This window comes from Perca fluviatilis, chromosome 22 (genome assembly GCF_010015445.1).
Source record: "Perca fluviatilis chromosome 22, GENO_Pfluv_1.0, whole genome shotgun sequence".
NCBI classification, from domain to species: Eukaryota; Metazoa; Chordata; class Actinopteri; order Perciformes; family Percidae; genus Perca; species Perca fluviatilis.
The window spans coordinates 13910829-13936011 of NC_053133.1; the positions used below are offsets into that span (position 1 = coordinate 13910829).

The following is a 25183-nucleotide window of genomic DNA, read 5'->3' on the forward strand; positions in this document are numbered from 1 at the left end:
GCCATTGTCCCACCAGAGGCTGTCCCACTGGATTGTGGAGGCCATATCATTGGCCTATGAGTGATAGTAAAGGTTTGCAGGCCCCCCAGTGCCTGAGAGCTCATTCCACAAGGGGCATGGCCACTTCATGGGCCCTTTTCAGGGGTGTGTCAGTCAGCTACGCCTCACAGTTTTGTGATGCCGGGGTCAGTGTGACTCTTGGTTCAATATGATTTTGGCTTTGGGAGATTCATGTAATCCGGGAGTGGTCTATATCTCCCATAGTGAAACACTGAACGAAGTTAGAAAAATAACTTTCGGTTACCTAATGTAACCCCGGTTTTTGATAACAGAGTGAGGTTTCACCAACACGTCCCTCCTTGCAGAGACATGGAAAGAAACCCAGCTGGAATGATTTGTAAGAAGCTGGTCGACTGTGATTATATGAGGGGGCGTGGCCCTAGCACAGTTCGACCTGTCTATCACGGACAGACGTGGTGTCATTGGAGCTACCATAGATGCTCACGTCGAGGTGATTCCCATAGTGAAACACCTCACTATGTTATCAAAGAACCGGGGTTACGTTAAGTAACCTAAAGTTTCTATACTCTAATATCTGAATAGGTGTGCCTTTTGTGCATGTCTTTGTTTCCACTGCAGAGGAGCTTTGCTGTTTGTATGTAATAATACAGGGAAGCAATAGTTCAATGTGCATGCATGTGTTTTTCATTATTAAGAGTCCATTTGTTTGTGTGAATATGTGACTGATATATCTTTGGAGCAGCTCTGCACAGCACTCCTTGTGGGTCAATTCAATCCTATAGCTGCTGTAAATCTGATATGTTTTTATTCACAACCAAGTCCTCAAATTGCTGGATGTGATTATTATATAATGCTCACTGCAGAAAAGTCATTCACCGCAAGAACAACAAAGCAGTTTTCACAACTCAATTGTTCATGATTTCTTTCCTATGTGAGGGTGAATTGATGAGCAGTCTAGACCATCTACATCATTGCTTTTTAATCATTTATGTGATGCTATTACCAAGAATGATTCATGCTGTGCGCAACAGAAGAATAGGCCTCCCTGACTATACCACATTTTGAGCAGTATGTGTGGCAGAGTGAGTAAAGATACGGAGTATCTCAGCTGTAAAGTGCTAGTAATGGCAAGGCATTGCTTTGCTTACGTTTTTACAACAGAAAATGTATTCTGTAACCGAACCTGTGGAGCATTCTTATTATTTTATTGCATGTGAAATAGGGTTTTCATCTGTTGTCCAGTCAGTGGGAAAAATGGTGCTTTGTAGAGCAAGAACAAAACAATCCTCTCTTCATGACAAAGTTGATTTAGTGTGAATGGTGGGTTGCAGATAAGCAAAAACTATTAATACCATGCTTGTTGTGGGAAGACAGCAAAATATGGAAAAGTATGTTAGAACATCAGGGACTACTCTCTACTCCTGCTTTCAAATGAAAACCCTAATGCTGTGAGTGTGTGTGGTGGTTTTATTGAATTTTCTCCTTGAATGGAAAGTTTATTCTACCTTCAGTGTGCAGGAATAGGCTCCATGACCTTGGGGCCTATATGGAATTCATTTAAAGTCCAGTATATAAACGCACAGGCAGCATGGATATGTGGTTTGCCTTCAACCACAGAGTAATGTAAAACACCTGTCATCCACAGCAGGGAAAGCAAGTGACAGCCAGTGCCAGTTACCTCTCTCTGATCTTTTTCCCTTTTCTTCTTGACGGCTCTCACATCAGCTTCTGTGCTACTTTGCAGCTTTTCTTTAGTCAACCTGTCGTTTTACATGTCACTTTTCATTGTCTGCAAGTTTCCTTGACAGTCTTTGGTTCTTTTTTTCCTCACAAAAAAGCCATTTTACCTGTTGCAGCTGAAAGCGAGTGAGTCATTTCTCCCAGGTAGTCTCTAGTAGGGACATTCCTCTTGTCATTTTTAATTCAGTCTTATAAACTTTTATGTCTGCATTCACTTAGGGAAAATATTTTATAATCTGCTAGGCACAGAGGGGAACTTGGTGTAGGAAATGAGATTAAGGATGTTTTTACAGTTGTGTGTCTGTGCGTGTCATCTGAAAGGACTGTGGTGTTCTACATAATGTGTTTGTCCCTAGCACACGCACGCGCATGCACGTGCACGCAGAGGATTGGCTGACAGGAGCAGGAGCCAAGGCCACCGAGCTGTGTGCTCTTTGTTGACCTCGCTCCCTACAGTGCACATAACCTTCTGCTTGCTTTACCGATTCACAGGGTTTTTTAAAACCCTTTCAGTTGTAGTTGAATTTAATATTTAAGGTGCCCTGTGGCGATTTCAAGTTAAAAAAACAAAAGCACATTCTGTTAATCCTAGATGTCAAACAAATGTGTTTAATATATTTCCCTCCACATAAAACTTTTCATATGTGCAGTGTTTCTACTGTATTTAAGTTTGCTAGCCTGTTGTTTTCTTCTTCCTCACCTGTGTTGGCGCATTGCTGCACTTCATTAAGCATTACCTCCACCAATCAATTGGTGGAATAGCGTGAAAACGGCGACAGTAATGTATATTGCGTTGCCCACGTGTACGTGCGTTCTCGTGTGTGATACAAAGTGGGGACCGTATCATTAAGAAATTGCTCCATATCGCTACTAACTCAAGAGGGTACCCTCAGATTTAACAACAGAAAAAATACAATTGTTTTTTAATAAAAAAAAATAGCAAAATTGATGATGCATCTAAACAATGTCCAATATATTTTTTTTATGTAATATCAGAGTCAAACTGTTAAGTGAACCCTTGTTGAACCATTGTTTTTGCCTTCTTTCTACATCTAGATTGAATTAATTTCAAAATACTTTCCTCTCTGTATTTGCATTGCATTGCAAACCTGTCATTACATGGTGAAACGATGAAGAACTGTAAATAATACTGTAAATACGATAAATATATAGAATGCCATTTAAAAAAAATGCATATGCCACTTTAAAGACCTACAGATAACCTGACTTATGCCCACAAATGCATTTGCATCATGCCTTAACAGCACAGACAGGCAGCCATGACTTGATTTAAAACCAAACCATTTGAAACCATTGTTGTTTCATTCCCCTGAAGTGATCTCTGGTGGATCCTGTTTTCTCTTTTAACTCACCACAAGCCACCGACTGGTCCTGTGGGAGAAAACTGGAATGGCTTTCTGTGCTGTTTGGTGGTCTAAACTCTAAATCATCTCCAGGGCATTAGTACAAGCCTCCTTCACCTCCTCCTCCTCATCCTCCTTCTCCTCTTCCACCACCTCCTCCTCTTCCTGCTACCACTCCTACTTCTTTCTCTGTCTCTGGCATAAACGATGTTGTCATTTTGTAATCTGTACAGAACAGATAATACAGTACAATACAGTATTCTACCAGCATAGTGATAAGCTCTGATGTTCTTTCCTTCAAATTTTGAGAAGGCAGAGACAAAACAGACAAAACATTACACACATCTTTTCATGACAACCATAACTAACAGGTAAAAATCAGCACAAAACATAGACTGTATATAAAGATGGACGGCTTGACAGCTCCCCAAATGTGAAGCCAATAAATCTCTATTCATCAACATGCTCATTGTGTAAATCCTCACATGCAATATTTTAGACAACTGCCAGAACCTTTCAAAAAGAAATATTTCATATTTTCAGTAATCAAAAATATTTATCATATTGCAAGTGCGTGTGTGCAAAAAGAAGTATGTTTCGATTTTTTGGACATATGGGCATAAGTGAACACGTGCCCGCTTGTGTTCATGTGCGCATGCATGTGTGTGCCTTTTCTGTTTTTTCTGTTTCTGTTTTTGTTTTCTGTTTTTCCTTTTTTTGTTGTTTCTTTTACTCCAGTAAAGGCACTACGTGACTAACATTTGATTTATATTGTCTCATCATATTGTAATCATACTTACTGGCATCTTTTGTTTTGCTGCTACCCGTGCATTGTATAAAAACCTGGAAAAAATAAAGTATAAAAAAAATATATATATATTTATCATATTATTGTTATAATTCTTGTCTTCACGCCAAATCTAGTGCAATGAAATAATGTGTGGCATGTTAGATTTTGTTGTCTAATGTCCTCTTAAAACCTAAAAACAACATATTAGATGTCGAACTCCTCCATAAACGTAGAAGAATAAAAATGCAGATGCAAAGTCTAAAGAAAAATGTTTCGAGCTGAATAATGGATTTGCTCAGACGTCAATAGTTGTTTGCTGCATAGTTTTGTAAAGTTATATAATGGCACATTCAGCTGGGTATAGACAGTATTACACACACACACACACACACACACACACACACACACACACACATACACACACACACCTTTGGATCTTTGCATTGTGGGAGTTGAGGTGTCAGCTAACTAATCAATTGAAGTCTTCCTGCAGTAACGAGTGGAGAGAGGATCATATTAACACCACTATTGATTTTGTCTGAGGGGGACTTCATGATGGTTGAATTACACTATACATAATGAATACACTCCTGAATAAACGCTGGCATTGTATCCCATACACACACACACACACACACACACACACACACACACACTCACACACTCTCATCTCATACAAACACGTTTGTCAAATGTGAGTGGTGCAGTGATGATCCATCTGTCCAAACACAGTCAGGGGAGTGTGAGTTTGGGGTCACAACACAGTGCTGATAGATGCTTCTCTCTCTCTCTTTGGCCAGACAGGACACACACACACACACACACACACACACACACACACACACACACACACACACACACACACACACACACACACACACACACACACAAGTAAAATCAACCCAGACATTGCTTCAGACCAGGGCACACAAAGACACTATAGAGCTGCTTCATAAAGCTGTATGTTTATCAGGCAGAGCGCTTATATGTGTGTGTTTGACTGGGTGTTTGTCTGTTTATCAATCTGTTTATCAGACAGGTTATTGCCAGTTTCTGTTTGTTGTTCTGAGTCTCTGTCTGCCAATTGGTATCTGTGATTTTGGCGTCTTATGTTTTAGACCAAAGCACACACAGAGTGCACAGAGATGTTTGCTCTTTACTTTGCTGTCTGTCTGTCTGAAAAGGGCAGCTGAGATTATGGTTGAACAAAGTTGTTTTTAACCTTTTACGATTAAGGTAAATTATGACTATGAAGTCTAAATTTAACTTACCAACTGGATGGCAGAGTGACCGACAAATTAAATGACAGATTGGCCGTCAGGCTGGTGGACTGAATAACAAACGATCTGACAAATTAACAAACTAGCTGACTGAATGACAGAGAGACTGAGGAGGGGCCTGAATGAGTGAATGACTAGCTGCCTAAAACACAACATGATTGACAGACCAATTGGCCGACTGACTGACTTTTCCGGCTGTCATGAGGATATTCTTTCACTGCCATCCCTTGGATTTCCCCATTGTTATCCATCCCCTGCTCCTTTCTGTTTCTACCTGTCACTGACCTTTTACCTATTATTATTATTATTATTGTTATCCCTATTTATGCTTTCAGTCCAACTCAGTTCGCCAGGTGTCTCACAGGCTCAGCCGAGGATGACCGAGAGAATGACGGAGTGATGATATCGTCATCAAAGGCTCCACCCCACACAGCGGGGTCCTTTCTGCATCACAACCCATGGATAATTCCACGCATAGAAATGTTTGTGTCTCTCCAAGAGTGAGATTGAAAAGCGCACCCGGATCAGATGGTTTGTTTGTTTCAAAAGCTTATCTGTGGTGCACAGTATTGCTTTTCATGCGCAAATCAAATGTGCAGTTTGTCTTTCAGTCTTTCCCATTCTCTTTATCTGTCACCCTGTCTGTCTCCCTGTCTGTCTCCCTGTCAGACAGACAGATAGACAGACACACAGAGATATTAATTAAATATATTTCTCTGCATTTTGATCAAATAAGTCATTCTGCGTGTGTGTGAGCATGTTATTATGTTACGTTATGCAATATATTTTATATATTACTTTACTGCTCTTACATATTTGACTTTGTGCCCGTTTGCACATCTATTTTCTTATCGTAAAGCAGTTTAAACTATATTATTTGAGATACATTCCTTGTACAAAATATAAAGCTTATATTTTTATCATATATTTTATGTTGTCATATGTTTTCTTTTGATAATATGAATTATTTTTCAGGTCAAACTTAACTTAAAATCTATTTTTGCTGTATATTTGCTGTTTGTTTTTAGTGTGGACTTCTTTGGTCTTGTTTTCTGTTTTTTTTATTGTATTATTCTTATTGTGTGAACCATAGCACTGGATAAAGGCAACTTCATTTCTATGTATACTGAATATTGTATATGGAAAGAATGACAATGAATTCTACCTCGTACTTTTGTGAACGTTTGTAAGCTTTACAGGGCTGTGACACGTTCCAGTCAGTAGCGCACCATGGAACAGAAGTTGACAGCATGCCTCTTAGAAGCTGCAGCCTTGGGAAACACCCACAAAGAGGCTTGAAACTATAGTTTCCAAAAACAGTTTCATCCTCTTTTGAAAATCTTAGAAATATGCACAATAGCAGCAGAATCATTGTAGTTTATGTTTCCTTGCACAAAAAGTGAGAACATTTTAAATATCAGTTCAACTTTAAACCCAGTGGAAATCACTCTTTGCACATGTATGTTTGCATATGCATATTTCTGTAGCGTACTGCTCTATTTTTCGCTGCACATAATCTGACTCTGAGTCCAGTGTGTTCCACAAACAGCTCTCTATATTGGAATAAACATTAAACTGCCACAAATACTAAATCAGTTTCCCCCTGTTGCAATGACGCTCCAAGATTACAATCTGTTGTCAGGTTTGCGATTGCCGGAGAAGATTTGGAAAAACTGATTTGTGATTTGCTGTGTATTTTCTGCTCTCAGCATATGGAGGGAAGTTATACAGCTGATGAAACAAAGCGCTGGGAGGCGGGACAGCAGAGAGCTTCTCTGGTATTGGAATTTAACATTGCAGGTATTCAACTTAGTTCTAACTTTGTTTAACAAAACTGAAACTTTTTACAGTAAATAGTCTTGGGGTCAATTTAAGAACATGTCACCCTCCTCTGCACTTGAGTAATGGTTGCACTAGGATATTTCATTTTTTATTTTATGTGCATGCTGAAAAACACAATGAATCTTAAAAACACCAAAGTCTGGGTACTGTACTGAGGTAAAAGGCTTTTTTTGGTCTTTGACCAGCCCTGATGACTCGTCTGACCACAACCATAGCTTTGCTCCAGTAAAATCTAGGATGTACATCACTCTATCTCTCTCTCACACACACACACACACACACACACACACACACACACACACACACACACACACACACACACACACACACACACACACGCTCCACTGTCTTGCTCAAAAACACACCCAGCAATTTCATCCGAGTCCCACCCTAACTCTCCAGAGCTTCCCAAATCCTGCTGTTATTTTTACTCAACTGGCTTACCCTCCAGCACTCATGCTTGCTGATGCATTACCATGTGCCTGAATGCGGTCTGCGCAAGTGTTTCTACACAACACATCTCCAGATGAGGAAAGGATTCAACAACATGCAATATGTGGCAAGAAAAGTGACATCATGCCTCAAAAAGCAAAGCATCCGTGTGAAAAGCTCTCACACTGCATTAGATTACCAGTGCGGCGTGGCCCTGTCTTGCTGCCTCCATGATTGCTGGAGGTACTGTAGTTCAATATGACCTGTGACTTTAAACTATTACAGACCTCCTGGCAGGATGGCCCTTTGAATACAGAGCAGGGCTTTTAAAACTGTTCACTTCAAAATTCAGGTCAAGGTAAGGCAGAGTCAGGACTTGTAGCCTACACAGCTGACTTAATAATTACAGAGAATTAATCATTTCTGAGGTTGGTTGGTTTCTGCTCAGCTTTTGACAAGGGTACTTTGAAAAAAGATCCACTGAGTAATATTTAATTTGTATTCATTTCTTTTAGGAACTGTGCCGAGTTCTTATAGGAAAAGTTTGACATTTTGGGAAATGTGCTCATTGGTTTTCTTGTCGAGAGTTAGATAAGAGGATAGATTCCACTGTCATTGCTGTACGCTTAAATATGAAGCTATCATTAGCACCATGCTAACTTAGCTTAGCATGAAGAATGGAAACGGGGAGAAACAGCTAGAGTGGCTCTGTCCAAAAGGTATAAAAATCTAAAGCTCATTAATCAACACATTATCTTGTTTGTGTCATTAGTCCAAAAAAACGGAAAGGTAAATGAAGACATGGCTGATTCACAGAGTGTTATGTGCCAGACTATTTCTTGGTCGGGACCAGGAACTTCCTCTTGTCTTCGCTGGTTGCCTGGAAACTGCAAAGAGCCAAGAAGTAGACTGACACATCCCTGTAAAATATTGATGTGTTTTTTTTACACTTCTTTTTCGTAATAATGTAACAATAATGTGATACGTGTTAATTAGCGTTAAATAGCATTTCCAGTCTTTATGCTAAGCTAATATAGTGGGCTGTAGCTTTATAGTTTGTGTACAAGCAAATAAGTATACTTTCTGAAATGTCAAACTTTCCTTCAAGGTTTTCTCACAGAAGAAGACCCTGAAGGAGTTCATAAACTAAACAAGGCCACGTGCAGCATAGACAGAGGAATGAAGCTATGTATCAGCTTCGTCAGGATCCGTGGACAGCACACACTCTGCCTTTCAGTGCCAATTAACATTATTCCACGAGCCCTCTCCTGCTGCCTGGCCCTCTACGGCCAGGCAGCTGCTGCTGCTGGGAGATGTCTGCATAATACTGTGTCAACTTTCCTTTGGCTGACCTAGGCTGTTGAGACAGCGGCTCTGACACAGCTCAGACCCTCAGGCTACTGTCTGAGCTGCTTTCAGTTTTAAGAAAGCGCTGTTCACAGGGAGCAAATTGTCACAACAACCTTGTAGCTCTGGTGTGTCTTAAATCTCAGAGAAGGAACCGAGTTTGTCACCCCTGCCTCAAAACTGCATCTAACTGAGAGTTGATATTTCCATAACAACCTCAGCGAGGTACTACAAAGTTAAATCTCTGACAGGAAAGCAAGTGTTAGGTTGCTACCAGCTCCCTATATACAATGTACTTCTTCTAAGCTAATGTCATCGCTGACTTTGACTTAACAGCTAGCACTGAAGATTAACACGGACTTAAAACACAGACTTAAAACCTAAGATTAAAACCCTAAACTGATTTGCAAGCATCAGATCACATTCTTTTTCACCCAGTAGATAATCAAAAACAAAATCCCGTCATGGATGTTTTGAAGAATCTTTCTGTCATTTTCTCAACATTTAACTGCTTGGGTAATGCATTGGCATCAAAGATTTCTGGCACTTCAAAGCCTTTGTTCTCCACGCGGTGTATTGGCAGGGTCGATCCGAACGAGAGGAGCAGTGTCATCTGACGCCTGATCAAGGCAGCAGTGGGAACATGGCCACAATACAAATAACTCACCAAACAATAAACTCATACGCTCATAGCGACACATGTACTGTACACTCACCAGGGACTGCAGCGATAAGGGGCATAAAGCCCACCACTGAGGGATGGTGACATTTTTAAAGCTTTAATTATATGCTTGGCTAATGGGCAGCCAACTGTCTCACTGGGCACAAAATGACATTATTACAGTCTACAGCTGTGCACAGATGCAAGTCTAAACCTGAATTACCGTTCACACAAACACACCTGCCCTCTGCACCTCTGAGGTGAAGGACCAAAGTGATTGCACTCGCTGCTCTGCCAATATCAAGGGTGACCACTAACTGCAGGACCAGCTCATTGATCTATCCTTTAATTGTGGCACAGACGCGCCTCACAGAAGAATGAAATGCTACCTTGATGCTAACCAGACTGCAAATGAAAAGAAAATCACAGCCATCCAAGGGTAAACTCCTCTCATTCAGCTGAGAATGTGAAATCAGTGAGATGAGACTTTTTTCTTTGGGCTGTGCACAGAGTACTGCAGTTTTGAATAATCCAATTACTAATATCGTAATCAATCATATCAGCTTTAGTGGTGACAGGATATGACTGGGGGGATGATGGATGAAATATCTTATAGATAGATTCCACTGCAGGGGAGGTCGAGTCTCTTTGGTTCTACTTGGTGTAAATGTACAACGCTTTCAACTGTATGTACTGTTGGATCTTCTACAGCAGAGGTTGAGGGTTTAAAAGTACAACAGGAACTGCACTTCAACATAATGTGAGCTTTTATATTCGTACCCCATACATTTCAGAGGAAGGCTAATTATTGTAATTTTTACTCTTTTGGAATACAGACCTGTTACTTCTGCAGTATATACTTTTATATTAACAATGGATAAAATGACTACGGTATGTGTAATATAAGGGTTTAAATGTGGAATTCTAAAGGATGATGGATTATTAAAGTTAATACTTGCTAATGTGACAGATAAGATTTTGGCTTTAAAGATATGCCAGTTTTTGGAGTCAGTTGAATATCTTTATTTATGTACATAATATTTTGATTGATTTGTGCTCAAATTTAATCGGTCAAAATCCCCTAATTTGTAATGCTTTGGACTTCCATAGTGGGAAAACATGCTGCCCTTTTTTCATTAAGTGTATTTTGTTTGTGTCTCGTCTTTTGTTTCCCATTTTAAAGTTTATAACACTAGTGGAATATATGTTATTAATAAAGTAGGTCAGCTTTCCCATTACACACAGTGGCTTAATGCAGACAATCTTTTTACTTTACAGAATCAGTTAATTATTGTTTCAGATACTTGGCTAAATCTAACAAAGTGTGTGAACTATATGGCAAAATCTTATTTCTCATAAATCTGGTCTGAAACTGTCAAAAGTCCCAATTGGTCAAACCAAAAGGGAGGGCAGGGAGAAATTAACTCTTATCAATCTTTCCCCGTTTCTTGCAATCAACACATCCAAAATAACAAGCCTAACAGGCTGCCAACTCCTACGGCTCAGTAATTATATGCCTGAAAAACAACAACAACCACCACCTCTTTGGCAGCAAAAACAAAATCATACACACGTAAAGGACCTACAAATGGGGAGGGAGCCATAAGGAAGCTGTCTTGAGATGAGTCGTCTTACTGTATCTGAAGAAATGTGGCAGGAGGGATAGTAAATTAGCTCTTGGCTCCACTGGAACCAATTAATTACCCAGGCGTGTGCATGTGTGTGTGTCTGTTGAGTGCCTGGCCTTGGTAATTTGTCCCATTAACACCAGAGACAGGCACAATAGCAGAAAGTTATAGCATTAATGAGAGGGAGAGATGGCTTTGGTTAACAGCAGCATTGGTCTTTGTGTGTTTGGCGTGTGTGTGTGTGTGTGTGTGTGTGTGTGTGTGTGTGTGTGTGTGTGTGTGTGTGTGTGTGTGTGTGTGCCTGCCTGAGTCTCCGTCTCCCCGAACATGTCTCCCAAGGGTAAACTGGAACAACAGAGGAGCAGAGTCTGAGACGGAGCCTGCAGGCACCATGTGATTGTGTCTCTGCTAGACCAAGCAAACAGATGTAGGACTATCTCGCTCTCCCTCGCCTCTATCTTTCTCTCTCTGTCTGTCTATGTCTATGAGCTAGTGAGGAGTCTGAAGGATTGTGTTTCACCGAGATCTGAATGGACTAGTCCAGTTAGCCTCCTCAAAAATAGAGACGCCTGAGACTTGAAGCCACTTTCAGAACCAACCCACACCTTAGCCCCAGGCAACTTGTGTCTCTAGATCTATTAAGGCCAGGAAAAGGCAAAAACTTCACTCGTGAAATGTACTACTTCAGTGAATCTTTTTCCACCTCCTCTTTTCCGCTCACTTCTACTGGAGCAGGGCCTAAGGGTAAAGGCTTTAATTGGCCATCTGATTCCCAGTTGGAATCCAGAAGAGTTTATTAGTCAGTGTTACAATTAGGAGGCACTGGACTTGAAACATTGATTCTGTATTCATATACTGTATATTATATACACTGTGCATACGTTATGCATACTAACAGATATGGCATATTGCAAGCACCTGCACAATAAGAAATATGTTAAACCTAAAGTTAACTAGTTCTAAGTGTTGTGTTGGAGGATGTTTCATGTGTTTGTTTAGACACGCGCACACACACACACACACACACACACACACACACACACACACACACACACACACACACACACACACACACACACACACACACACACACAAACACAGCTCTCCAGGTTTTCGACACCATCACAATTTTTCAGGTTTTAAATAAACACATTCACTGTAAATGCATTCATTTCACTCGTGTATCTTTAGAGATTCTATTTGAATAAAGTCAGTAGCTCCTCTTGAGGTCATGGGATTCTCACATTAAAAATGTCTGGTTAATAAGCTTATTTACATCCTCTGAAGATCGGAGTGAGTAAATCAAATGATATGTGCTGTGTCTTTGAAATTCAACAGATTAAAAGAGGCTAACTTTTAACATCAGGGCTCAGTGATTAAGATTCTGCTGGGAGGCGGTAATTGCATTTCCTTCTGCGTAATCCAGTGTATTTTCCCCGTGGGAGAGGCCAGGCTGTTTTTGAAGAAGCACAACGACGTACACATCTCACAACACAATCTCCAAGGGGTAAAACCGTAAAAGTGAGGAAGAGCAGGGGCAACAATCACAAATACTAATAGATGTCCATCATTACAGAGCTGCATCGTGATGTTAGTGTAATGGGTTTTTCCACAGTCTGCTTCAACGCTGTCCCTAATGATAGCCCTCAAAATGTCTAACAACACATTTTATTCAGCATAACCTCTGCAGCATGCAATACAAACTGCCTTATGGTTTCAGCTCACTTCTCCTCTTCTTTCTTTCTTTTTGTTCAAAATACCTTATTAACCTTAATGCCATCCACCACAGGGCAGCATGAATATTCACCACACACACTATTTATGTAGTTATGAAGCTGATAGCTGACAGCTTTAACAACCCCCAAAACAACTGTGCTACTGTAAGGTAGAAAGCTGAAGACCACACCATATATGGCCCCCACCATTATCTTACCCACATCAATGGGTGCCATTATCTTCATGCTTAGGTCCAAAGGCTTAATGGTCAGGTTGTCCTTCACCATGTGCTTATTAACGACTGTGACAAAGCCTTTTGTGCAGGTAGATTTCCCCTGTAAATGGCAATTGGAAGGTCAAGAGAAGCAGTGAATTAGAACACAGTTTGACAGAGTGCCAAGGAAGACACACTGGTTACATTAGGGGTTTGGCCTGATATAAAGAAGGGCTTATGGTGATATATAAAATGGCAGCATATGCTAACCAAACTAAAGGTGAACTACTAACATCAGCGTTAAACTGTAAAATTTAACTTTGTCTTTGTAGCATTTACACAGGAATCCATGACGTTCCTATTATGTGACACATTTAAAGTGATGGTTCAGAGTAATATTACCCTAGGGTCCTTTGCACCATGACCTCGAGCCAAACACCCCCCCAGAAGCTTTTTTCACCTGGGTCGAACATTGGGAGAGTTAGCGTAGAGTAGCGTTATCAGGTGAATAGCTTAGCGCAGGGGCTAATGGACCCACGTTTGTATCTCGTAAATGACCCCACTAATAATGCCCGAAATGATACCAAATGTCTACAGTAGTACAAATAGGTTATGCACTCATAAAACGATGGATTGGAAAGTTTGTAAGTACACCAGAAGTTTATGTAAATAACACTTGCCTGCTGGCTTCTGCTCTCTGCTGTTGTTGACGTAATACGTCTCCATAACAGCAGGCGGCGCTAATCTGTATTGTCGCCCAAAAATGAAAACCGAGAGCTGATTGGACGAACGCGTCACGTGGGTCTTGTTTCTCCAGAAATTCAAAGCCAGACTGTCATGGCGGCTTGTTCAGAATACGATCTCATATTGTACTAAAATAGTTCAACAAAACGTGTTTCTCAAAACATTTTAAGCGAGAAATAGGCCATGCAGTTGCTGAATCTGTCTTCATTTCAGATCAACAAAGGTCAGTTTAAAAGATTTTCGTCAGATTTTGATTCATTCCGCTCCCCGTTTCCGTGTTAGCACTCTACCAATCCGATGGGTCATTTGAGTCCGACTGCCGGCAGTGCCCGCCCCGCTGATTATACATGTCAAATCGGCCAAAATGAAGGACAACGGCCCCTCAGACGGACGACGGCACGAAACACAGCAAACAAACTTGAGTCACTGACCTCGCCAGATTATCCGTGTCCGTCGTGTGTCCGAGCCTTTACATAGCAGCATGGAGGTGGGGGGTGATGGATTTGAGGAGCTGGCACACTTTGTAGACAAGGACAGGGGGGAGACATCAAACTTTTGAGGGAAATAGAAAACTGAGGCCCAAGCAGATTTGATGCGGGTGTCATTATTGATGCTGATCCCTTGACACGTCACACTAGGCTCTTACTAATCAGGTCTCACTATAATGTTTCCACACTGTCTCTTTCTCTGATCAATGAAACTCTACCCTCCTTTAAAAGCAAGAAGCTTCAGACAGAAAGCGTGAACTGCACAGTTAATCTATTCCGCCGGCGTACTGCTAAATCATCAACATGCCACATTAGATGGACAGAGGGGCAGGGGGAATGTAAAGTAGGCAAAGATTGGTCACAGGTGCAAGTAAAGACAAACGCACGCACGCACGCACGCACACACGCACGCACACGGGGCCTACCTGTGACTAACATTATTATATGCTTAATTGTACAACAGCTTGCATATAAGCATGCACACACACACACACACACACACACGCACGCACTTACGCACGCACACACACACACACACACACACACACACACACACATACGCAGACAGTCAACAACAATGCTTCTTTCAGCTCATGTCATAACTGCCTTGTAGCGACAGCACAGCCTTTTAAGACTCCATATATGACAAACATTTGTGAATATACGTCACAGTCAGAGAGCTAATTGAACGTCTTTGGGGTACGGTGCCACTGTTTCCCCCCGAAACACTGACAACACAAAACAAGTTTCCTCTAATTGACCTAAATGAGCAATGTAACAAATAGAAATCACTTTGATAATGTGTCATCACTTCTTTCAGAAAAACTGAGAGAGCGACAGGGATTAGAGGCACTGTTTGCTCACAAATGCTTTCTGTCGGGACAAATCAAACAGACTTATAAAGCTGCAAATTGCCACATATCACAGAAGCAGTGTAGCTTTAAAAAAATTTCGTTTAGGTAAAACTACAAAGATAAAATTATCAAAAAAATCACCCCTTCACCTTGCTGGGAGGGGTTGGACAGTCTATAATTGTTATAAGAATGCGTGTGTGTTAGCAGGTAAACAGTAGGAGAGCAGGTGTGTATATGTATGTGTATATATGTGTGTGTGTGTGTGTGTGTGTGTGTGTGTGTGTGTGTGTGTGTGTGTGTGTGTGTGTGTGTGTGTGTGTGTAAACGCACTGAGCGACTTCAGGCTTAATGTTGGTGTTTAATGAGTTTAGTGGGGGGAACTCCAAGGTTTGCGGGATAAAAGTGAGACTCAGTAGTCTCTGTTTGAGGCAGTATTAACTCTCTGAGCCTTCATTGCTGCAGGCTCCTCTACTAACTTGATTAGGCAGGTATGGGCCACGTGCTTTGTGCCCTCTCTTCACTGAAATGAAGGCTTGCACAAGGGCAAGCTGACACATACACACACAATCTTTTTTTTTCAATAAATACATGCCATCACAACCCCACCCAAAATGCCACCCTGGAGCAAAAAACAAAAAAAACAACATCTAATCAGCAGCAACAGTTACAGCAACCGCTGAGATGAACAGACACACAAGCGGGTATGGCATGTGTCTATAGCTGTGACACGTCTAATTTAAGCTCACGGCTAAATATACAGTACTGCCCCTCTGAACCGAGTTTCATGACGCCTTTGATGGCTCAACATCAAAGCTGAATATCACCACTTTTAACTCCAATATATTAATTCACTTTCTATGTTTAGGTTCTGCCTCATATTTCTGCAAAGATGAAAAAAAGTGAACTTGTCCTCACAATGCATATTCATGCAGCATAAACACATTACAACACCAAACAGTCCCGAGCCACGCAAGTCGCCAAGCTTGTCTAATTTTGGTCAACTATTACATTTCCCAGAAATTATTGCATGTATTAATTTGAAAATACCTTCCTGTGTCATTATGATTACAATTACAGGTTGTGGTCCTGGTTAATACCCCGTCGCCGCTCTTAATCCCCAGGAGTCAATCGCAAAGAGTACTGGGCGTATATAATGTGTGGTCTCTACTGGTGTTGACGTGCCAGCCCTGGGGTCCATCTGGGCTTGATTGTAGGCCAAAAACAGATGTTCCTGGCCGTATATGTGTGTGTATGTGTGTGTGCATGGTTTCTTCACTACCTTTAAGCATGTGTGGGCAGAATATGTGTGCACAGCTGCCTACCCAAATGCACCTATTACTGCTGAAAATACCTCTTTGTTAGTGTGAGTGTGCCTGACCCACTTGTATCAGTTTGTTTACTTGCATGGGCCTCTGTGAGTGAGTTTGTGTCCGTGCCTCCTTATTTTTATTTTGTGTTCAATCTTAACAGTGTGAACAGCTGCTCATCTGATCCTATTTATTGGTATTTACATGTCTTTTCTTGTATGTGTAGTTAACTAAATATATTTTACACTGAGATGAAATAAGGAATTGAAAGACTTCACCTTGGGATTCTGGAAATTCGAATGGGCATTTTTCCCTTTTTCTGACATTTACATTTTATGGGCAAAATTGATAGAGAAATAATCAGCAGATATATCAATGAATGACCAAACAAAGAAAAATCAACTAATCAGCTTGCTTGACACGCAGTTCCGCACTGCGAATTGTTAAGTTTTTGAAAATGTGTGCACATCATCTCCTCTGCGAGCCTCTGTGACCAACGGTTACCCATAACACACTTCTCTGTGTAGGTTCGCAGAAATGTTTACATGCTTCTCCAAAGAGTCTGAAGGTATCTCAGTAAGGTCTTGTAATCATTCGGATTTTACCACATTATTTCTCTAATTGTGACAACGACATATACATTACACATACACATAATTCCAAGCTCATTTCATGATATGGCGACAACATTCTAACAACAACTAAAGTCATTATAATCAAGCTCTTTTGCATCTTATGGGGCATATTCCTTTTTTTATGCATTTAAACCAAACTAAAAACAATCCCTCTTACAATGTCAACATGAGTTGCAGATTAGCAGCAATTTAGATCTCATTGTGGGACAGGCTCTAGTGGCTATAATTCTGAAAGGCTGAATTTCGGGAAAGAGACTTCAGATACAGTATTAGGGGACCACTAAGGTCTATATAAAAGCATCCAAAGAGCACCATGTTATGGGACCTTTAAAATAAAAGCAGACGAGAAGCTGTTGGAAATTTGGAAAATCTGGAAAAACATTTTTCCATACTGTGTTACAGTAGTTTGTCTGTAGTACTATAACTCACAAGTCCAAAAGTGCATTATCACATGGTTACACTGACTTGTATTGTTCAGCTGCATGCAGTCAGTGGACAGAGTCAGAACAAATTTAAACGTACACATGCATGACTGGCCGGCGCCTTAAAACTGTGCTGTGACTCCAGCTGAACACTCCGACGAGTTCGTCTGGATGCCTGCATATATTATATTTGCTGCGTATATTATTTTTGTCCAGGGCCAAGAACATGCATGTGAGCAAATGTATTTCTGCCAGTTAATTTTTACAGGCTGTTCGCTTGTCTGGGAAGACCAATAATGGCTCACAGTGACCCTCTCTTCAAAAACGGGAAGAGAGGTGAAAAAGACGAGAGGAATAGGAGGCGAGAAAGTCACGTAGGGTTACTTTAGAGGGACTGGTAATAATGAGAGGAATAGAGGAACAAAGGATGAAGGGGATGCAGTAGAGGATGAAGAGAAAGAGGTTGGATGGGATGAAATTAAGGGACGGGCTTGTATAGAGAAGGGTTGGAGGCAAGAGGAGAAGAGGGGTGTAAAAGAGGTTAGGCGGGAACAAAAGAAGCGGTGAGTGAGGAGGAGAATGGAGGGGATTAATAGAAGACGAGTTTAGATGACAAGAAAGAAAAGGACTCAGGAGTTCAGAGGCACTTCAGGAAAAGGAGGTTGGAACGTGTGGCTTTGCTATGAAGAGTTCCTAGGATCTCCATGAATAACACATGCCATTAAAACTGCAATTCCTCACATCTCCAGCCCGCTGTGTGTATGTCATATGTCAGGAGAGTGGTCCCACAGAGGTAATTGAATCAAGACATGAAAACAACAGGGAAACAGACACGGGGTGAGGTGGTCAGGCACAGCTGGAAAAGCAACAGTGCCCCCCCCCCCCCCCTTTTTAAACTAAAGGGAAAGGAAACACCGGGGGAGTATCTGGGACTGCGGTGTCCAGAGAGCTGACTCTACATAGCCTTTCACAGGAGCCACAGCTCCAGGTACAACACAGTGCAGCTCTGTTTAACATCCAATTCTGTTCCAATTCTTTTTTTAGCCCGCCTCTATCCCACATTTGTCTCTGTTTTTTACCAACACACCAGGCTTTTTTTGTGGTTTTGTTTTATGTAAACTGACTGTAATCGTCCATCACAGTGTGACATGTTGACAGAACGGGTGAAAATTGATTCTAAGTCCCCCCCGTCAAGGAAAGGCAGACTGAAATAAACCAGTTCACATAAAAATATCTATAACGACATCGCCGCTTTTACATGCAGGAAAATGTGGCGGGGGAAGAAGACAAAATTGGGTGAGAAGTGCTCTGTTTGTGTGTGTGTGTTTTTTTTTTTTTTCTGGGCTCATCAAGCAAACTACTGCTATTGTGAAAAGGGGAAATTGCCTGTAAAAACTTCCCCTCTGCTACATCATGCCTCAAACTGGAGAAAATCTGGAAGTGGAGGTTCATTGTGGGAGCAGCGTGTAAATAAACATAAACAGCACTAGGTGTAAATGAGCTTAACAGGGAAAATAAAGTTGTGATGATCATCTCTACAGCTGGCCCAGACTGTTAATGTCTGCACTTTTTCTATTAGACGGGACCCCCTGGCTGCCTCATACAATTATGTTATTGTTCTGGGGCTGTGTGTGTGGGTGTCTGCATTGTGAGACTGTGTCTGGAGGTGATAAAACAGCAGAAAGCACATAAATAATGACTTAATGATCCCCTCCACCCTTTGCTGTAATGATGACAATGGAGTTTTCCAAGCCGGGATGCTGATGGGGGCGGGCCGGCGGGGTAATCCACATGTGGCCCCCAGGTGTGTTCAACTCTATCTATGTTACTTCTTAACCTCCTAACTCTCCATGCACGTCCATCTTTTACTTTGTCAATCTTTTATTACTGCACGGTCACTGTATGTCCATCTATAAAATGTATTCTTTGCTGCCAGAGCATTTATCTTGCTGCAGTTGTAGAAAGCTGTAACTTATATGTGTGAAAGCTTTCTGTTCTCAAGGGATACAGCTGGATATCTGCATTAATCAATCCGTCAAGTTGCATTCTTGTGTATACAGAGTGTGTGAGAGTGGCAAATTTGTGTTAGAAACAGAAGAGCGAGAGAAGAAAGGAGAGGAACAGGTCATTTTGAGTGGCAGAATGTGTGGGACCACACACTGAATCAGACGTGCGGCTAAATTATAGTCTAGGTAGCTGAGGCAGAAACACAAGTGTGATTTACAGTGTGACTGTAACCTGACAATTACTATAATTGCTTCAGCTAGAACTGATGAATTGAATTGATATCTGAGAGGGTGCGAAATCACACACGTCTGCTCATACGCAATTACAAAAAGAAACTCTTTTTAAGATGAAGCCAAGCAAAGAAGAAACATATTTGCAATGAGAAAGTATTAATTATGATATATGGGGCCCAGAGGCGGGAGAGGGGGAGGCAGCGTGGGTGTTGAGCTCCGCTGAGGACAATGACAGGTTACATCAAGTCTCATTGTGTGCAGGGTGACTTGCCACCGCCTGTGGGACTGAAATGGTTCCAGGAAGCAGAAACCGCTGTTGTTTGATGCCTTTTAAGATACGACACTAGCCATGAAGCTGAACACGAGGGCTTTTAGTGCCCTTGAGTAAGTTACTGCATCCCTCCGAGATCCAGCTGCCCCTGCACTCTGACCTTCTCATATCAAAAGGGAGGGCGAGCGAAAAGATTATTTCCCTCTGGCCGTGAATTAAGTATTGAGTTAATATTATGGTATTTAGCGCAGAGTAAGAAGGTGGGTGTGAGCTGTAATGGGGTTGAGGGAAAGAAGTAAAAACATCCCCTATTCTCTAAAAATGACTCAGAATGGTTTGTAGATATCCAGCTACACATTTCTCATTTCAGGTTTTTTGTAACACCAGCAGTGGCATTAAAAGGAGTGGGAAAAAAATCAACTCTCTTTACTCGCACAATTACCTCCTGAGTGTCAGCTGCTTGATGGTATCTAGCAACAGTTTGTGTGAGATATAACTCCTGTTTGTGTGCTTTTCTAAAGTCAATAAAAAGACGTCCACCCTGCAGGAAAGAATCCCCTTTTGCCCTTAACTGCTGCAGAGCAGGGAGTACTTTTCTACCCAGAAAGCCTTTGGGGATCAGCGTGGAGCACAAAATAGATCAGGATGCTACGGGGCCCTTACTTCGGAAGGACAGAGGTCTATTTTTAATGACAACAAGAGCACTGCAACAAAGTGTTGTGGTAGCGCAAGTCCAGAGGAAATGTATCCTCTGCGTAGGAGTTCCTCCCTCGCTGCGCCTGTTAAGAGTTTTGCAACAGCTTGAGTCCAAAACAACTGTGAAGGTTTCCTGCAACAAAACCCATTTGATCCTTCATTTACACTGATTTGACTGAGCTGATATTAGCTTATCCTAATTAAGGAAAAACAGGCAGTTGTCTTTTCTTCTTTTAGTCTCTGACAGTGAAAGAGTGTGTGCTTTCATGAAACTATGCACCTTTCTCGCACACCTACAATGTGTATCTCTATGAAAGGGCAGTAGTTAGGTTGGGGGTCAGGTCTGGTTGAGGTCCCATCTCTGAGAAAGTGAAACTGGATCCTTTTTCTTTCACTCACTCTGAGTCACCCTGCTGACATCCGGAGGCCCGACATATGCACTTGAGAGCAGAGCTGCATGTGAAATAAACAGCAGAACTATATTTATATCATATTTGTACACAGGGATATTTTTGTTTCTGCCTTGACTCACTCTGCTTTGCTTATTCTTGGGGATTTATTTATTGATATCATCTTTCTGTCTATCTGACCGCCTCTTCCTCCGTATCTATACATTATATGATGCTGCAATGTTTTAAAGCTCAGCTCTTCTGTCGACAGCATGCCACCTTAATGCGTGTGTACACTGGGGATGTGTGTTTTTAGGTGCTTTGCTGTTTGTATTAGTCTTCTCTTTGCTATGCCAGACAGAAGAAGGAGAAAAAAACACATTCTCATCCCAGAGAATCTTTAAACAATCCACTTAAGTCCCAACAGTGCAGAAGAAGAGAGTCAGTACAACCCGTGAATGCACTTTTTGGGGGAACACAATAGAGCCAGAGAAGGAGAATAGAAACATTCTCTTGTTTCATGAACAGCATAATCAGAACACTATATTGGCCAACCAACACTGTGTATGAAAAAAGCACACTCCTAGCAATACCTCTAGAATTACTCCATTGTCTTCTACAGCAACTAATATCCTTATCGCTGAGGCTCAGTGCCTGGCTAGACTTTTAAAAGACTTAATGTTCCATAGAAAAAATATCTCTTGAAACTCCCACTTGTGTACAATAGTTTTCAACTCTAAATGACCACTTTCTCTCGTGCAAAGAGCTTAAAAAGCCAAAGTCAAGTCAGCTTAGCTTACTGTAAGCAACATGGGCAATCACCAAAATAAGGTGTTCACGCTGGCAGAACGCCAGCCAGGTTTCAGACTGAGGGCTCATTTTTCCTGATGGTTTATTCTAGGAAGAATGAGATGTTATTCAGGGGGAATAATAAGTGGTCTGCTATTCACTGCTGGTGGTTTAGATCAGACCACACATCCTCTGTGTGGTTTCACCTCCAGAACTGAGGCGGCATTGTTTCTATGTAACGGGGTAGACTACACATCCCCATTTGTGCTCTACACAGACGAGTAAAGGGAATGACTCATGAGAGTCTCCTGTCTGGAGTGTGTGCAGTGTTTTTGGAAAACAATACAGTAGGTGTGTTTGTGAAGGAGAGACCACGCGACTGTGGTTTTTTTTTTTACTTGTTTCTCACTTTCTTTGCTCTACTTTGAGGGCATATAGGTTTGGTTTCAGCCACACAATGAAGTCCTTTAATGGATTACTATGTAGATCGCTGCTTTATTAATGCAGTAACCCTGCTTAAAGTCACGTTTAGGTTCCTTGTTAGAGACTTGATACTTTGCTCTTTTTGATTGATGTTTAATTGTAGCAACTTTTAAGGAGAATATTAACTGTGGAAAAAAAAATTATTACTTGTTTTCTTCTTTTTTTACACAAAAAACATGCAGTGTAGTTCCCCAACAGCCTCCTGCAATAAGGGTGGGCAATACAGTGTTGGAAGACCAGATCAGCTCAGATCCTTACTCATACTCAATTAAAGGTAGCAGTACAACAATGTAAAAATACTGCATTAGTACACGGAGTATATATATATATATATATATATATATATATATATATATATATATATATATATATATATGGAATATATTGGGCTAAAAGTCATGAGATTATTATTTGGTTAGGAGTATCGTACACATATAATCAGTTACTTTCAACCACTGTATGTAGCCTGAGAGGTCAAACCCAGGGCAAAAAAAGCCTAAATATTCAATGAAATTGCTAGGTAATAATTGAAAGCGATTCAGGTTAGCATATTGACATTTTTGGACATTGGTGGCAACAACATATGACTTTTAGAGTGTTGACAGTAAGAGAACATTGCTTGGTTTTAGTGAACAGAAAGTGGGAGAGACACGCCCCCTTCATCCCCAGTGGAACTTTTCTCTCCCTTCATCTTGTTTTTCTCTTTTCTTCTTCTCTCCTGTCTTTCCCTTCTCTTGTTGCCCCTTCCCACCATTCTCACTCTTGTCTTGTCCCGTCCCGATTACCTGTCCCTCCGTCTGTCCGTCCCTCTCTAAGGACCTCTGGCACTGACAGATGAATCCAGCAGACAGATGCATCTGGGGCCCGCTGAGGAACTCCTTCTTGTATATTTAACAATTTCCCTCAAATACGCTCGTCCTACCTGTCTGCTCGCCAATCCTCGTATTGGCCTTTTATCTCTACATAATTCCGCTTCCTTTTTTCTTTTGCCTTTTTCTTTTCTCATTCAAAAAGAAGGCGCTGCCCCTGTTTGTCTGGGAAACTAAAGTTCTTATCTTTTCACCTTTATCTCCCTTCCACTCTTTATATCTCCCCTCTAATCTCCCTCTGCATCTCTCTTCCGCTCCCATTTGTTCTGCGTGGCAGAACTACAAGCAGTTATCTTTTAGATGTTATCGCAAACTTTCATATAAGGTCGGATGAAAAGAATATAGCACGCTCTGTAATTTCGCTTTCTCATCCATCTGCGGAGGAGAGCATCCTTTTTCAACTCAAATATTTCTTTCGAGGATACTGCTCTGTTTAGCCCTTCGTAATGATTTCAAAGTAGAGATAAATGTTTTCATTTGCAGAAGATTAAAGGATTTGATGCATTTATATCCTCTCATTGATCAAATTAGAACTTCTCTGGCTGTTTGCGGTGGTGCGATAGCTGAAGCTCTGAGAGTTCTAAACACATCACATCAAAAGAGCTTCTTATCGTATAATGATATGCTCTATAAAGATAAGACGCCGCGAAGCGCGTCCCAAGAGGGGTAAAAAAAAAAAACTCAAACCCAGGAAAGAATTCAGCCACATTACCTCCTGCTGAGATAGAAAAAAATATGCAAACACAACTTTGCACAACACACAAATAAACACACAGACAGCACATACCCGTGCACCTGCTTTAGTAATAGGTGCAGGCTGCTAATTTAGCTGCGACTATACATAGCGACGAGTGTCAAAGTCTCGCAGGAGGCAGTCCACTTTTGCTCTCACCTCAGAGGTGCAAGCTGCAGCCTGAAAGAAGAAGCAGCTCCTATGAAAGAGAAATATACGAGCTGAGCACCCGCTATCAAATGATCCTCTCATTCATGCTTCAGAGTCATACATCTTTTAGAAAAATACAGCTAGGTTGACGGCCCAGAGAGGGGAAAAGTGTGTGTTTCTCTCCGTGTGTTTGGTGACAACTCATGACTCATATCACCCTTAAAATGGCCCTGTGGCGCAGTCAATAAACAAAGACCAGCAAAGCCTCTTCACTCTCTCTTCCTCAAGCTCTCATCCCCCACTCAACTCATTACACCTTCTCACACACTCTCTCCCGCCTTCTTCTCCTCCCCTCGACTGCTCTCTCCTTTGCCTCAGTAGTACAACAAACTCCAAACTTAAATAAGTTTGCAATAATCGCTTCTCCTGTTGTCACAGAAGTTTGGATCTCTGTTTAACCTTTCAAACATCCTCTTGGCTTGATCCCCAGTGAAAAAGAGGCTTTGGGGATTATTTAATCGTGACCCAAATAGAGTCTCCCTCTTCTTCCTGTACTGGCGGTTAAAGACAGATTCCTTTGCTATTTGACTGGGGTTTTTGAGGTTGTAGCGGAGAGAGGGACAGAGCTAATGTAGTGTAACAGCGCTGGTGAGTGAAGGCTGCTTCGGCGGTGCTAATTCCCTTAGACGGGCGGACATGAAACTGGATGTTTTACTCAAACCACAGACATTCATTCTTGGATCCAAGCAGCAGAGATAATGGTGCATCCAGGATCACAATATCGCTTCCCTGTGCTTCCCTGCCATACCGTGAACTCAAATTATTTCCTACACCTGCCCCTGTGCTGCTTCTGCTGTTTAGCATGCAGTGAGAAATTATCACAGCTTCCTCTGTCTGTTTTACAAGAATATATCCCATCAGAGAACTGCTGTGTGTGTGTGTGTGTGTGTTTCTACATACATCCACTTTTTATCACTTGATTTCCAGCTCTTTTAACAAATCTCTCCTCATTTTTTAAGCTGTGTTTTCAATTTAAGTTACTTCAGTCACCAGCTGTGTAGCATTACAGTATTAATAT

The 25183-nt window shown here is 41.4% G+C and overlaps 1 protein-coding gene across 3 annotated transcripts in view; it reads right to left on the bottom strand.

Annotated features, from left to right (window-relative positions):
• sema5a (sema domain, seven thrombospondin repeats (type 1 and type 1-like), transmembrane domain (TM) and short cytoplasmic domain, (semaphorin) 5A) overlaps positions 1 to 25183 on the bottom strand; it is a 116924-nt gene that overhangs the window by 87371 nt on the left and 4370 nt on the right. Inside the window, exon 1 of one of the 3 annotated variants that reach the window (XM_039790516.1) lies at positions 13039 to 13054. The exons of the other annotated variants lie outside the window; for them this stretch is intronic. The gene's annotated coding sequence lies outside the window, so the exon portion shown is untranslated. Of the gene's footprint in view, positions 1 to 13038; positions 13055 to 25183 lie in introns of those variants that run through there. 3 annotated transcript variants of the gene reach the window in all.